Source organism: Elgaria multicarinata, chromosome 2 (genome assembly GCF_023053635.1).
Source record: "Elgaria multicarinata webbii isolate HBS135686 ecotype San Diego chromosome 2, rElgMul1.1.pri, whole genome shotgun sequence".
Taxonomy (NCBI): Eukaryota; Metazoa; Chordata; class Lepidosauria; order Squamata; family Anguidae; genus Elgaria; species Elgaria multicarinata.
The window spans coordinates 132,187,882-132,204,379 of record NC_086172.1 but is presented as its reverse complement, the minus strand read 5'-3'; the positions used below and the strand labels follow the sequence as shown (position 1 = coordinate 132,204,379).

Sequence of the window (16,498 nt, the reverse complement as noted above, 5' to 3'; positions counted from 1 at the left end):
AGCATATAATTAAACTATGGAATTCACTACCACAAGATGTGGTGATGTCCGCCAATTTGGATGGCTTTAAAAGGGGGTTGGATAAATTCCCGGAGGAGAAGGCTATCAATGGCTACTAGTCCTGATGGCTAAGTGCAACCTCCAATGTCAGAAGCAATAAGCCTATATACACCAGTTGCTGGGGAACATGGGTAGGAGGGTGCTGTTGCTTGTGGGTCCCTGATCAACAGCTGGTTGGCCACTGTGTGAACAGAGCGCTGGGCTAGATGGACCCTTGGTCTGATCCAGCATGGTTGTTCTTATGTTAACAATCCTTCAATCTGTTTATTTCCAAAGGAAGCCAATGATGCCTCTCACCAGTATTATTTCCAATAAAGCACATGCTAATTGCATTGCAAGCTCTACTTTCTTGCTCACATACTTCAGTGAGGGGCAGTAAACCCCTCCTGAACAGATAGTGGAGAATGAATTGTCCAGAATCGAGGACAACTGGGTGCTTTGCCTTTTAATTAACGGCAAAACTAAATCACATTTCTGTGCATTTAAAGCCAAATATGGTGTTTCACTTCACTCCTGCCAAAACTAAAGCACACTTACTATTTTGGCTAGTATGACATGTTTCTAGGAAGCCAAGTAGATCCTACTGCATGTATATTCCACACATTCTCCTTTGCTTCGGTAGAGAATAGCAGATGCTTCAGGTTACAAGATGGCCACTAGTCATAATGGCTATGTATTACCTCCAGCAGCACAGAGCAGTATATGGCCTCTCAGTACCAGTTGCTGGGGAACAAAAATTAGGAAGGTATTATTGCATTAATGTCCTTTTGTGCATTTCCCATTGGCATCTGGATGGCCACTGTGGGAATAGATTGCTGGACTAGATAGGAGTTTAGCCTGATCAAGCACAGCCCTTCCTTTGTTCTTGTGGAAGTCTATTAATTCCTTCCAAAACAAACCCTCTTACCTACCTCTAAAAATGCTTCTTTCACATTTTCTCTAAGGGTCCGTGGCCAGTTAGTAGATATAAACAAATATAAGTCAGCTGGAGATCAGAGTCATCCAGTTCCCTTGTTTTCATTTTCTTAATGCTGGCCGGGTGGGGGGGTGGAGTTCTAATTCACAGAATGCTGGCACTGAAACCTCCTTCCCTGGCAAAAGGTAGGGAAAGACTGTGTTAATAATTTAAATGCTTTGTGATATCTGGAATTTAAACTCTGAACAACCTGAAAGTCTATGTGTAATTCTCCACACATGCATATTCACACACTTGCATAAAAAGAGGCATTTTTGCACATTAAACATCAACATTGTAATTTGCTGGGGGTGGGGGAAAGGGGTTGATGAAAGCCCTGGCTGCTATTGGCTGATCTGAACTGAGTCTTTGAGCCTAGAGGAAGCACATAGCCATCGTAACTTGTAGCCACTGATAGCCTTAACCTCCAAGAACCCTACAGACCAATAATTGAAATGATACACAACTCGCACTGTCACATCTTGTTGCTATGTAAAACCCTACCTGGCCCAATGGCCCATCTAGTACTTTTGTCTGCAATCTAAAAAACACTTCGTGTACTTTCACAGGAGATGCCAAAATCAAATTTCGGATTTTACATGTCTCTGCTCCAACATCACAGTCACCCACGACATAACCATTTACAAAGAGGCATTTTTTCATGTCTGTTTATCTCCATCCACTGTGTTTTCTGATATGAACAAGGCTACATCTTAAGAGACAAACCCTGGATATTTTGCTCTCAGAAATGATGCTAATTTGAGGGTCTCCTTTGCATATGTAAGAACAACAACTTGCTCTAATGAAACACCTGGGGAGGTAGGTACTTTCATTAATATATTAAACTAGAAAATAAATGAGTTACATGTTCAAAACCAGGAAGGTTAAGAGAAAAAGTATTATAGAGAAACTTTAATGAACTGTAGCCCTTAATCTGCTCTACCACTGGTCCCTCCTCACCATTCTGTCACCCTTGTACAAAATCACAATATAACTTCACTGCCTCCCAAGCCTTAGCTAGACCTACCTGTTATTGCGCGACGGAGAGGTGAAGATCTTGCGATGTTTTTATCGTAAGATCCCCCCTCTGTTCACAACGCGGCGGCGTGCGATGACCTCAGAGGGAGAGGCGTCGCGCCCGCCATTTTTTAAAAGGGGAAGATGCGCACGAGCGCTCGTGTGCAAAAGGTAAGGGTTTGTTTGTTTGTTTTTAAAAAATTCCCTGCTCCCCCCCACCCCACCCCTGATGGGCGCAGAGCTCCTGAGGAGCTCTGTGCCCTGTGTGCGGGTCCCGGCTCATCACGAGGAACCATGTGGAGCCAGGACAAAATGCGGCTCGAGCCCACATGTTCCGTGGTCTCAGGCTCAGCCCAAGACTGGAAAAACTGGGCCTAAAGTGTAGGGTGAGATCCCGGGGCAAGGAAGGGATTATCCCTCCCTGATCTCGGGATCCCCTGTGCATCATGTGCACGCACAGGGACGACCCCGGGGATCACCCTGGGATTTCGCCCCATCTAGCTATGGTCCTAGACTAACTATAACCTCAGCCATCTTTATTACTAAGCAGATGGCTGCGTCTTCGTAATAGTCTCTAACTGGCCAACCATCCATAAAAATCAAGCACACAACCAGGCTCTGTAAGGTTTGCCCTGTCATTTTGGAAGTGAAAGTCTGTCCATCAACCAGTATACAGAAGAAAAAGAAGGGGGAAATACCTTCAAAGCAAACTCATGTTTTAAATAAAATTAGTTATTAAATAAAATAAAGTGCATACATTAGATAACTCATGGCTTGTCACGTGCCCACAATAGGGGGAGGGGAAGAGAACCAAAGTTAAGTGTCAAATAAAAGTGTCAGCATTTCCTTTCCTTTCTCTTCGGGAGGCATTTTGTTTGCGTGAGATTTTTCTGTCCTTTGGCACAGAGATGTGCTCTGAGGGGGAGTGATGCCAAAACTGAGTAGACAATTTCAGGACACAACTGGCTCCTAGGCAGGTGAACGTCTCCTGCAGTGGCTGGTGTTAACTGGGAGCTGGAGGGTGAAGGCCCGGTCTTGAAGAATAGGTTGTGCTCATCATCTTTTGTACCCAGCCTTGTTTTATTAACATGCTGCCCTGGAAAACAAACAAAAACCAACATCAAAATGACAATCCCATGAGGGACTACTGAACAGTAAATGAAAGCGGCAGCTGGGTTATAATTGTGAATTCTTTGCCCAGCCAGGATTCTATCCAACATCATTTAGCCCAGATGCTTATCTAGAAGTTCAGATGTTGTGGTGAATATGTTGTAAATGCCCCCAAACAGAAGGGAGAAACTGAACCCTTTCCCATTCCTCTCCCATCCCCCAAGTCAATGCCTGGGCAAATGTTGACAGAAAGATTTCACTCATCAAGGACCTACATTATATTATTCTTACTGTGATCCTATCTATAGCAACTGAGTAACTCTGGGAGCGAGTGTTTTAGTGAACAGAATGGTGACACTGGGTCTGGGAGAGCCTCTCCCCACTCTTTTTGTTTCGTGGTCCCAGTGCAGTTCTGCTCATGGGCTTTGTGCCTGTGCAAAGCAGACTCTGGGAACATTTTAGAGCTTTCACTAGGGAGCCGGTGCTCAGGCCCCTCCCAAGGAGTGGATCCATGTCTTCCCACATAGTTCTCCTCTGACTGTCGAGACCATACAGGAAATTAGCACATACTGTCTTCTTCCTTTCAGGCATGGAGCCTTTTTCTTTCTAGTATTTAGCTCAGTTGGGCATTGCCTGATGCTTTTTGTGTTGTTCATGCGGTTTATCTTCAGTGTTTCTTGTGAACCTATGGGTTGTTGTTTTTTAAAATGCCATAATTAACAGAAGAAATGTTGCTATCACAGACAATGATTAAGCTAGGAGAGAAGCTTAACATAGGCTCAAGTAGTGGCTTCCAGATTTTGTGGGGGACATCATTGGACAAGATCCTCTCAATGCCCCCTCTCTTGAGTAGACCCACCTCCTCCTCACCACTGCCCATTTATTTATTTATTTATTTATTCATTCATTCAAATATAGTTTTAGAATCTTTCAAGGGTAAAACCCTCTCAAGGCACCTTGCATAGTAAAACAAGCAATATAATAATAATGACAACACACAAGAATCACTTTTAAAAACAACGCCAATAGTAACAACAAAGAATACCCAGCCCTGAAAGCTAAAACAGAGCTGAAAGCCATCAGCCTAAAACCCAACTCAAGACAAGGTCATGAAAAACAAATGGCTTCAGAGCTTTCCTAAAAGTTTGCAGAAGTGGGCCCTGATGGACCCCAGAGGGCAACTTGTTCCAGAAGCCTGGGGCCACTATAGAAAAGGCCCCATTCATTATACTTGCCAATTGAATTGCCTTTGGTGGTGAACAAGTAAGAAGAGCCCCAGTTGCTGACAAAAGGTGGGCAGGCCGGCATGGGTGAAAGCAATCCTTGAAGAATCTCAGGTTCAGACAGTTTAAGGCTTTAAAGCAGGGTTGGGGAACACATAGCTTTCCAAATGTTTTGGACGCCAACTTCCATCAGCTTCAGGCATCATGGCCAATGGTCATGGATTATGTGAGTCCAATAACATCTGGAGGGTCACAGGTTCCCCAATCCTGTTTAAAGGTCAAAAGCATCATTTTAGATTGGCTTCAGAAAACTGGCAACCAGTGCATCTGGCACAATATTGGTGTCGCATAAATACCCAGGTGGCTGCATTCTGCACCGTTTCTAAAGTTCCTGAAAACTTTAAAGGCACATAGAGAGCATTACAATAGTCCAACCTGGGTGTCATTAGAGCTTGGATAACTGAGGCAAGACCAGACCTCTAAAGATGGGGCATACTAGCCGAAGCTGGTCAAAAAAAAAGTAGTCCTGGCTACAATAGTCACCTGAGCATCCCCAGTTAGTGCTAAATCCAGGAAGACTCTTAGGTTGTACACTTGGTCCTTCAGAAGTAGTGCAATCCCATTTCCCCCCATTTTTAAAAAAACTTTTACAGAGGCACGGGGCCGCCCCCTTCCCTTTCCGACCAATCAGGGGTGCCATGAGCTGTGACAAGCCTCCGCTACCAAAAAAAGTCGGGGTAAGAGGGTGACCAAATTTTGAAAACCAAAAAGGAGGACAACATGGTCGCCATGTTAAAATTATTTTTAAAAAATAATTTTAAAACCTCAAACTTTAAAAAAAAAATCCTAAAACTCAATGGTTGGACAGATCTGTTTCAAACTTGGCATAGCTAAAGTCCTTGTTAAGAGCAATCATGGTGCCAAGTTTCATCTCTTTATCTTTAAAAATAACATTTTTTAAAAAAAATTAAATCCTCAATTTTTTAAAAAATTCTAAAAATCAATGGATGAACAGATCTGTTTCAAATTTGGTATGGCTAAAGCTCTACCTAAACGCTATCATGGTGCCAACTTTCATCTCTTTATCTTTAAAAATGGTGATTTTAAAAATAATAATTTTAAAACCTCAATTTTTAAAAAACTCCTAAAAAATCAATGTATGAACGGATCTGTTTCAAATTTGGTATGACTAAAGCCCTTCCTAAGAGCTACCATCGTGCCAAGTTTCATAACTTTATCTTAAAAAATGACGGTTATAAGCATTTTTGTTAATTCCCATTAGAGCTGCTCTTTGGGGGGAAATCCGGATTTCCCCTCCCTCTCCCGGATTTGTCATCAGAAACCCGGGCAAATCCGGGCAAATCTGGTCATATGGCCACCCTAGGTAAGTGCCCAACTTTTTTGGAGCGGAGTTTCCAGGGTTTGCCCCCGGTTGGCTTTGCAATGGCAGCTGCGTCACATAGATGACATGCTGCTACGGCGAAGAGCTTTATCACACCAGTGTTATACTGTGCAATCACTGCAAATTGCATGCAAAGGACTCCGAAGTTTTCCATCTTATAATCTGCTTTGACTGTGAAGTACTCCCATGCATCCTGCCTTAATTGTGCTATAAAGCCAAAAAACCTGACCTATTTTGCTACTACTTTTGGAGAGAATAATTTGTTGTTTTCCGAGCAGCCACTGGGGGCACAGGAGCAGGATTTGATACTCTTAAGCTTCAAATTAAACAAATGATTACATCTGCGTAAGTTTTAAAGATAAAGACATCAAAATTGGCACAGTAATAAGGAGAGCTTTAAGCATACCAAATTTGAATCGGATTGGGTCGTCTGTTGATTTTTTAATGATTTTTTTACATTTCCCCCCTTAAACCCTTTTCCTGGTATGCAAAGGATCTTAGGAGCGCTGCTGTCCGGGGTGTGATTAGCTAGCAACAACAACAACAACAGTTTAGCACTGTAGAGGATAATTCAAGGGAAACAGGTACATGGGATGAAGCCTGAAGCCACACTGGGGCAAACCCTTCATGTAGACATGCCCCTGGAGTGTATTTTACCATCCACTTTAACAAAGCCTGAACTATCTTCCCTTAGTCCCAATACTGGAATTATCAATTCACTGGAGAAGCAAGAACATGAAAGCTAGAATCCACTGCATTTCCTTTAACAGAGAACGATAATTTAGGTGACATAACAGATGAAAACATGTGGCTCTGAAATATTAAAAGTGAGAAATGTATTTATACAGCATGTAAAAACACACTTCCTTTTAAATTATTCTAGTGGTATGGCTTGCTGGGAAGACATTTTGCTCAGGAGAAAAAAGAGGAGTAAATTCACATTATGTTTGGAAAGTTGACTTTTTGCAATTGATTATTGGTAGATGCCATACGTTACAGAAAAATAATAACCAGTTGTTTACTCATCAGCACAACTGAAATCACACTGGCTTTTTAGTCAGTACTACAGTAACCAAACTATTCTATTTGTATACAAATATATGGTCCCCTGTGTATGATTTCTGCACCTTAAACTTTACCAAAGGATTATTTGTCAGAAGAGGTCCTTCTGCAAGGCAAGGTTTCTTAACACAGAGACAATGAGCTTTTCTCCACGAGACATTTATTTTTGCTCATGATTCTTTACTCACACTTGTTTACCAATTCTTTAGATGACACCACAATCCTCCTGTTTCAGTTCTGTTTTTAAGAGCACTTTCTTGAGGTTTTTTTATAGCAGGGAAAATGGGGTATTATTCTGAAAGTGAAAGAACTAATTGTGCAATTGTGCTATTCTGCTATAGCACATTGCCACCTAGAGGTTATGTAGCAGAAAAGCATGAAAGGAAAAGCTCTTTGTGTAGAGCTCGGATCTCGATTATGTGACAAACCCGAAAGTAGATACAGCGATTAACAGCCTTGTGTAGAAAAGCTCAATTTGTCCCTGTTCTAAACCTTTCCCCTTGTTTTAGTATGCATGACAGCGCATGAGCAAACATAAAGCTGGACCTCCACATCTTCTCACCCCTGCTTCCTTCTTATTTCTACAGAATGAAAACTTAAAATAGCTGAATAAAGATCCACGTGGTTCACTCAGCTTGTCTATCTGTGGTAGCTTTCAGGTTCTCAGCCTAGCTTTCACAGATAACCTTGCCACTATGACACTCCTGAGCATGCACGGTAGCCTCATTAAATTTTGGAATCAGATAGCTCTGTAGTGTGGAGGCATAATTTATTTAATAAGGAAATCAATGAGCCGATCCAGGCGTGAACGCATATGTGACACTTTTAAAAATAAAAAAGATAGACAGTCCATCTGTTCTGTTGTGGAGAGGTGCAAATCCGCTGTGTATGTGTGTGTGAGGGAGAGACTCACTGGTATGCATGTCTGTCATTTTAGTTATGAAACCAGGTTTGCTTCTCAGCTGGAAGTCATGCTATGAACTCTTTTTCTATTGTGTCAGTCGTTGGCTCCAAGAACCTCTCATTGCCACTCCTTTATTGAGAAGGACTGAGGAACCGGCAACCAACCATGGCTGGAGGGGGAAGGGCTTTTGCCTCTGTTGAAGCCCTATTAATGCTGCTGGAAGAGGGAGCTACTTCTCACAAAGTGACCTTTGGATGACTCCTTCAGGATCACACTGAGGCCAAGAAGATGGCCTATTTTCATTTTTTGGGAGGTATAGAATAGATCTGGCATTCCTGGATGGGTGATAAATGGTTTTTGAGTATGCGATATATGCGCTGTCATGGCTGCACAGTTGCACTCTGTTGTTTATATGACACAGCTGCCAATTTGCAGCCATATTGTATTATTCCCCACAACACTGTATGTTTTCGATGTCTCGTTTAACCGCGAGTTTTTCTTTGCTCCGATGTCACCACGTTTTTTGTGTGCATGTCAGTGGTGGCTTCAGTTTGGATTAAGAGAGTGGACACAGTTAGGCGGCAGATCCCAGTATCAGTCGCAGTCCACCAGTGACTGCCCCTGGAGCGGCCCTGGAGCAACGTCAGACAGCAGTACTGATATTGCTCTGATTGAAAAAGTCGGGGTACATCCCTGACTTTTTCAATCTGCAGCTTCATGGGAAAGCCCCGTGACGGCTGTGAAGCTGCGCCTGCATAGTATAACTGACACAGCGCAGATCTGCAGCCACCACAGGGCTTTCCCTGCATATAGACACCCCTTAAGAGAAACAAAATTGTGAGAAACACAATCAGGAAAGGGCTCATTTCATGAAACTGTTTCTACTCGAATTGCTGGGTCAGTTTCACATTTGGCCTACCTCACATCTCAAATCTTTACATCACTGTTTCTCCACATCATGAAATCTGACAATAGCAATATTTTACCCACATCCTTCCAAACCTAGTTTTCTAGTGAGGAAAAAACAACCATTTCATTGCCTAAATTCCAATGGATTTGTTGAGAAGAGAAATTTGGTGTGTTGTTCAATCATGCAAAATCCTTCAGCACTGCCTTGGATTATAAAATTGACTTCCTCCTACGTCCTCCTCAGATGCGCAGCATACAAGGCTTTGGCCAAACTGCTGCTGTTTACGTCAGGGGAAAATGTTGACGTCAGCACCCCACTGTGCTTTGGAAATTTACCCCAGCTGTATTTTCTCTGGAGATCTTGAAATTAATAGTCTTGAGAGAACTGAATGAAAAAGCCTCTGTGGTTTGTTTCCTTTATTGCTTTCCCTGGCACGCCACTAAAAATTCTGCAGGGGATTCTAGGCTTGTGTTTTTGGGTAAATATTTATTTCTTGTCATTTTGAAGGATGAGAGTTACAAGGATGATAAAATTTCCTGGAAAACAAATCATGTGAAGAAAAGCTGGAGGTACTGGCTGTGGCATTTCAAACTTTGTGCCAGGGAACTCTGGGCTTTCATGGACTCTTATCAGGGCTCCTCAGTGCAGTGGAGGCTGGTGGCTCCGATGTCAGTGGAGCCGTGAATATGCTCTGTGTTTCAATCAGAACCAGTCAGAACTCACCTTGGATACCTCCTTTAGAGTTCTGACTGAAACCTGGAGTCGATTCACCACCTCCTAACATTGGAGCTACCAGCCTCCACTGCCTCAATGAGAACATAAAGAACACTAGAGAAGCTTCCCTGTAAGGAAGCTTCTGTTAGGGTTTTTTTCTTTTGAAACAGAGTGACACAGTGGATTCACCCTTTAAACCTATGAGCTGGAACAAATTTCTTACTCTAGGTTTAAGGATGAGTAGCTTTACTTTTCATATTAGCAGCATATGAACAACTTGTATTCCTTTCATACATACAGTTCTAAGTTACATTCTTTTCCTCTGCAACGAATCCTTTTTCCTTCTTTCCTTTGTAAAAGTCTTTCTTGAATACCTTCAGGCTGAACTTGCTTGAGGTCTTCACTCTTGCAGCCACCGAACAACGAGATAACAGCTTCCCAAACAAACTCCCACAGCAGCATGTACATTCCACCTCCTATTCACTTCCGCCCTACAACTCTGTTTGAGACACTCCCCTATTTAAATGGTTAACAGGCTGACACTGAATGATTCAGCGTTTCTTGTGCCTTAGTTTTAAACACCTGCTTTTAGATTGGTTCAATCTTTTGCCTAATTCATTCTTCAGTGAATTTATTCTTTGTAAAATTACACATACAATACAAATACTAACAAACCCCTCCTTATTTTACAATAGAATAAATGAAAATCTTGGAAACATGTATTCAATCTTCAGCCTATATTTCAACCTGTTTTTTCTTTTTCAATCATTCCTATACGCTTTACAAATCTTTCATGTCTTTCAATATTCAGAGGTTTTGTAAACATATCTGCAACCATCATATTTGTGTCACAATATCTTAGTTCTATTAAACCTTGCTTTACACTATCTTTAACATGGTGATATCTAATGTCAACATGTTTTGTTCTGTTAGCACATTTGTCTGCAGTCGCTAGTTTGATACACGCCTGATTATCTTCATAAACTATAACAGGTTTTTTCATTTCCATATTGAGATCAGATAATAGTTGTCTAAACCATATAATTTCATTGCAAGCTATAGACAAACTTATATATTCTGCCTCTGTACTGGATATGGCAACTATTCCTTGTTTTCTACTATGCCAATCAATTAATGAATCTTGATACATTATTATCATTCCTGAGGTGGATTTTCTACATGATACATCAGCTGCATGGTCTGCATCAACATAACATTTTAGTTCACTTGTTCCTGAAGTTGTTAATTTCAAACATTTATCACGAGACCCATTAAGGTATCTAAATACTCTTTTAATACCATTCCAATCTTTTTGGGTTGGGTTTTCTACCTTTCTACTTAAAATGCTGACTGCATTGTTAATATCAGGTCTTGTTAATTTCGTAATATATAATAAACTACCAATAGCACTCCTATATAAATCAGTATGTTCAAATGGTGGACTCTCATCACTCCTCTGAAAATCTACTGTCATTGGAGTTTTTACAGGTTTGCTTTCTAGCATTCCAAATTCCTGCAACAATTGCTCTATTTTGTTCTTCTGATGAAGGAGAAGACCGCCATCAGTATCTTTTTCTATTTCCATTCCCAAATAATGGGTTACATGTCCTAAACATTTTAGTTCAAAATGATTTGTTAATTGTTTTTCAAATTCTTCTCTTTGTTTGTCTGATTCACATATTAAGAGAATATCATCAACATAAAGTAAACAATAAACAACATTTTGTTCACTTTGTTTTATGTAGATGCATGGATCTGCAGTACTTTGATTAAATCCTATGGATTTTAATACTTTGTTTATCTTAGTATTCCAACATCTGGCACTTTGTTTCAAACCATAGATGGATTTGTTTAATTTACAAACCAGGTTGGGATTCTTTATAAACCCTGGGGGTTGTTCCATGAACAATGTTTCTTTTAATTCTCCATATAGAAAAGCAGTTTTAACATCAAAATGGAACACTTGTAATCCTTCCATTGTAGCTATCTTTAACAACAATCTAATTGTTTCATGCCTAACTACTGGGGCAAACACTGCATCAAAATCTTTACCAAATTTCTGACTGTAACCTTTGGCTACTAATCGTGCTCTATACTTTTCAATCTCACCTGTTGCATTCCTTTTAATTTTATAAATCCATTTGCATCCTATTGCTTTTCTGTTTGGGGGTAAAGTGGTTAATGTCCAAGTGGAATTTTGTTCCATGGCATCAATCTCATCTTTCATGGCACTTTGCCATTCTTTAGCAATTTCAGGAGGTAATTTTTCTATGTCTGTATATGTTTCAGGTTCTACTTTTGTACAAAATGCCTTTACTTCACTTATTTGAAATCTTTCAGGAGGTTTACCAAAATTAGATCTTTCTGACCTTCGAAGAGGTTCTGGGGATGGAACTAATTGTGAGTTCGTTTGAATTCCCTCCCCCTCCTCTTCGTGCATTTTCTGAGATAAGTTCTCTTCCATTTCCTCTTGCTTAATTTCAAATGGTTGACTAACAACTGGTTCAGGAGAATCAGTTTCATTATTTATTTCAGAATCATTCACTCTCTGTGAGCCTTCTGCTCCTATTTCTAAATGTACCTCAGTAAATTTTCCTACTGTTTCCCAATTCTGTTCAAACGCTTTTATACTCCTGCTTATTGTTATTCTTTTCTCATGTGGTAGCCATACTCTATAACTTGAATTCTCAAATCCTAATAAGATACCCTTTTTAGCTCTTGCACCCATTTTTCCTTTCCTTTGTGCTTTTGGGACATTCACCCAACAGTCAGATCCAAATGCCCTCAAATGACTAATCTTTGGTTTAGCTCCATGGAACTTTTCAAATGGTGTAGAATCTATTGCATTTGAATAAATTCTATTCTGGATGTAATTAGCATAAGTTATGCATTCTCCCCAAAATTTTGTGTAAAGGGGGGAATCATTTATCATTGTTCTGACCATATCTTGTAAATAACGATTTCTCCTTTCAGCAATGCCATTTTGCTGTGGTGAATATGGTGCAGTTAATCTGTGTTTAATCCCCTTATTTGACAAAAACTTTTCAAAGGAATTAGAGGTAAACTCACCTCCTCTGTCTGATTGCAATCCAGCTATTTTTGTACTATATTTTGCTTCCACCCAATTTACAAAATTCTTTAACTTCTGTTCAGCTTCTCCCTTATGCTTTAACAAATAAATAAAACCAAAGCGGGAAAAATCATCTACAATTACAAGATAATATCTAGCTCCTCCTTGAGTTTTCAGGAACGGACCTGCCAAATCCATATGTAGTAATTCTAACACTCGTTTGGAATTTCTTTCACACTTCTTATTAATGGGAGCTGTTATTGATTTGCACTCTCTGCAAGCATTACACTCCATAAAAGAATTACATGGTTTTAGTTTCATATCTAAGCATAATCCTGGCATTTTGCTTATTGTTTTAAAATTAGCATGTCCTAAACGCCTATGAAATAAATGTATGCAATCATTATGTGGAGGCTTATTTGTCACTGTCATACCTATTTTCATAATTTCTTTGTTGTAAGAATTCAAACAATTTTCCCTTATAACATATAATGAATTTTCTAACATTCCTGTTATGCACACCTTCCCCTTCTGAAGTATTTCACATTTCCTTTTAAGAAACCTGACTTCAAAATTCATAGTATCAAGTTTTGAAACTGACATCAAATTATTTTCAAGTTGAGGAACAAACAGAACATCAGTTACAATTGTTCCTATACACTTTACATAAACATTTCCTTTCCCTTCCACTTTTCTTTGAGTACCATCTGCAAGGGTTACAAATTCTTTTGCTGGGATTATTTTATTAAACATTTTTCTGTCATTAGATAAAAAATGCGTAGCACCTGAATCTACTACCCATTTTATATTATCTTTCTTATCTGCATTTTTGGAATCTACCGTTGCAATATGTGCAGAGAAAAGCTCCTTTTGCTTTTGGAAATATTTTCCTTTATCTATAGATGCATGATCCCAATGTTTCTTGGGGCAATTTCTTTTAAGGTGTTTTTCTGATCCACATCTATAACATCTACGAATTCCATAAACTTTTGATACATTTTCACTCTTTCTTTCTCCTACATTCATTCCTCCCTTTTGTATTTGTGCATTAGAATAATTTTCTAACACTTTCTCTTGCTCCTGTCTTCGTTCCCTTTCCTGAAGCAACTTTCCTGTAACAAATTCTAGTGTCAAGTCTGTTTCTGCCATTGCTTCCATGGCGCAAATTATTCCATCCCATGATTCATCTAGGGAGGATAAAATTATATAGACTTGATGTAAAGGAGTATAAGGCATATCTCTCTCCTGTAGATCTGCAAAGAGTCCCTTCATTGTCTGTAAATGTGCAGACATTGAGCCTCCTTTGCTCAGCCTTGTTTGGTACAGCTTCCTGGCCAAATACACCTTACTGCCTGCTGTCTTCCTCACGTGCAAATTCTTTAAAGCAGTCCAAACTTCTTTTGCAGTTATTAGCCCTCTAATTGTTAGTAATTGGCTATCATCCAGGCCTAGGATTATTGTAGCTCTTGATTTCTCCTCTCTTCGGAGCCATTCAGGAGAAGGAGGGTCGGTAGGTGGGTCTTTTATTATGGGGTCCCATAAATCTTCTCTCCGGAGTAGCATTTCCATTTTAACACACCAACTTGCATAATTCTTCTCTGTTAGCCTCTCCAGTGGCATACTGGAACTTAGAGACATAGCCATTTTAAAACTTGGTACTCCCCCTTGCTTCTGTTAAATTTCTGCTGCTTTCACAAACCACTCAGCCAGACACAGTATTCACAGCTCCAATTCACCTCTGGGTTACTTTCAAAAAAAACACTGAGTTTAAAGTTGCTCTTTTCTGCTATCTGCTGACCTTAGCATGCCTGGGCTTGACTTATTTATTTATATAGCTCCAGCAATGTAAATGCCTGGGCCCATAACCTTCTGTTAGGGTTTTTTTCTTTTGAAACAGAGTGACACAGTGGATTCACCCTTTAAACCTATGAGCTGGAACAAATTTCTTACTCTAGGTTTAAGGATGAGTAGCTTTACTTTTCATATTAGCAGCATATGAACAACTTGTATTCCTTTCATACATACAGTTCTAAGTTACATTCTTTTCCTCTGCAACGAATCCTTTTTCCTTCTTTCCTTTGTAAAAGTCTTTCTTGAATACCTTCAGGCTGAACTTGCTTGAGGTCTTCACTCTTGCAGCCACCGAACAACGAGATAACAGCTTCCCAAACAAACTCCCACAGCAGCATGTACATTCCACCTCCTATTCACTTCTGCCCTACAACTCTGTTTGAGACACTCCCCTATTTAAATGGTTAACAGGCTGACACTGAATGATTCAGCGTTTCTTGTGCCTTAGTTTTAAACACCTGCTTTTAGATTGGTTCAATCTTTTGCCTAATTCATTCTTCAGTGAATTTATTCTTTGTAAAATTACACATACAATACAAATACTAACAGCTTCCATGCTACTATTGATCTTCCTTTGCAATGTGCAGCCACAGCTAAGTGTGAGATGTGTTCTAGATCAGGAGTGGGCTAAAGGTAGACTAGGATCTCGTGGTAGATCTCTGGATGATTTGCAAAAGTTTGGCAAGGCTTTGTGATTCCCAATTTTAGTATGAAAGAACGGTGAGCTCAGTTCACTTCTGGTATGGAAAATGAATTCCTAGGCTCAGAATGTGCTTGGAGACATCAGCCCTGTTCATGCATTGTTCTTAAACAGGGAACTGCACTGTGTGTAGGGGCATGGCGCCAAGCACAGCAGCCCCACCATTGATGTCCCACCTCTCACCCTAGAAGCCTCTCTGCAGTCAGGAATTGTGCTTTATCAGGGTTCCTGATTGAGCGAAGGCTTCTATTCCTGTTCAAATGAACGCATGTGAAACCCTTCGGATCTTCCCACTCAGTGAAGGAAGGGTGACAGTGGAGATTCTGCCACATATGAGGATGTTGGAGGAGGGGCCAGCCTGTGTGCCCCCAATCCCTATACATTGCAGTTCCTTGTTGAGATATAACGTCTGAACTCTCTTTTTTTAATTCTAAGTGTATATCTAACCTGGCTCTGCTTGGTGGATCATGGGGTTCTAGTGAAAACAAACAAAATAAAGACTGCCTACCCCTGTTCTAGGTTGCACTCTCAGGCCATAGCTAGACCTAAGGTTTATCCCTGGATCGTCCAGGGGTCAAACCTGTTCATCTAGGTGACACACAGGGGATCCAGTGCTCAGGCAGGGGCAAACCCTAGATGATCCCAGGATAAACCTTAGGTCTAGCTGTGGCCTCAGTCCATGCTGGGCAGTGGTAAGACCAAATAAGCCCGGCCTAAGTTCTACACAAACTGACTGTGCTCCGAAAGAACATTATACGGCGCGTCACGATACGCACACAGGTTTCCTCAATGGACAAGTCAGTGTGGACAGGGTTCCCTGAAGGTTAAAAGAATGAAAACAGTTGACTTAGGCCATTTCTACACCTGCCTTCCCCCCCCACCCCGGGATCATCCCTGTGCATGCAAATTACACACAGAGGATCCCAGGAGCAGGCAGGGACAATCCCTCCATTTTCCTGGGATAATCCTTAGGTGTAGAAAGGGCCTTAGAGAAAATAAGACAAAGCAGTATGACAATTGCCCTTAAAAAAAAGTTTCTGAAAGAAGCAGAAAACTTTTCATCTTTTTCCATGAGGTCTATTGCTGTTTACAGTTAGAAGAAGAGAAAGAAAACTAGCACAGAACTTCAAAAGCAGCAGTAGTATAAAGACTTTTATTAGGGCCGAGTAAAGAAGCGATAGAGATTTAGGGAAATATTATTAACATCATCTGTTGGGAATGCCTCCTGTTTTATATCATCGGGTTGTCACTCCAGCTCCTCACCCTTTCAATCTTATGGTTACATGAAAGCATTCTTACTTGCACTGTGCTGTATCACTCCTTTAGCTCTGGTATGGAGTTCTGTTGGAAAATGAAAGCATTTCAATTTCGGAAAATGCCAGCAAAGTTGGCAGCTCCTACTACGAATAGAAATCAAGATTCTGTAGCAGTCTTTCTCAATCTGCTGCCCCCAGATGTTTTGGACTGCAGCTCTCATTAGCCCCAGCCAGCATGGCCAATGGCTAGGAATGCTGGGAGAT

General features: G+C 40.6%; 1 protein-coding gene across 1 annotated transcript in view; it reads right to left on the bottom strand.

Moving 5' to 3' along the window:
• Positions 1 to 1,450: 1,450 nt before the first annotated feature.
• CCDC9B (coiled-coil domain containing 9B) overlaps positions 1,451 to 16,498 on the bottom strand; it is an 80,411-nt gene continuing 65,363 nt past the window's right edge. The window contains exons 13-14 of the mRNA XM_063117729.1: positions 2,548 to 3,128; positions 1,451 to 2,027 (exon numbers count right to left, since the gene is read on the bottom strand). The gene's annotated coding sequence lies outside the window, so the exon portion shown is untranslated. The remainder of the gene's footprint in view (positions 2,028 to 2,547; positions 3,129 to 16,498) is intronic.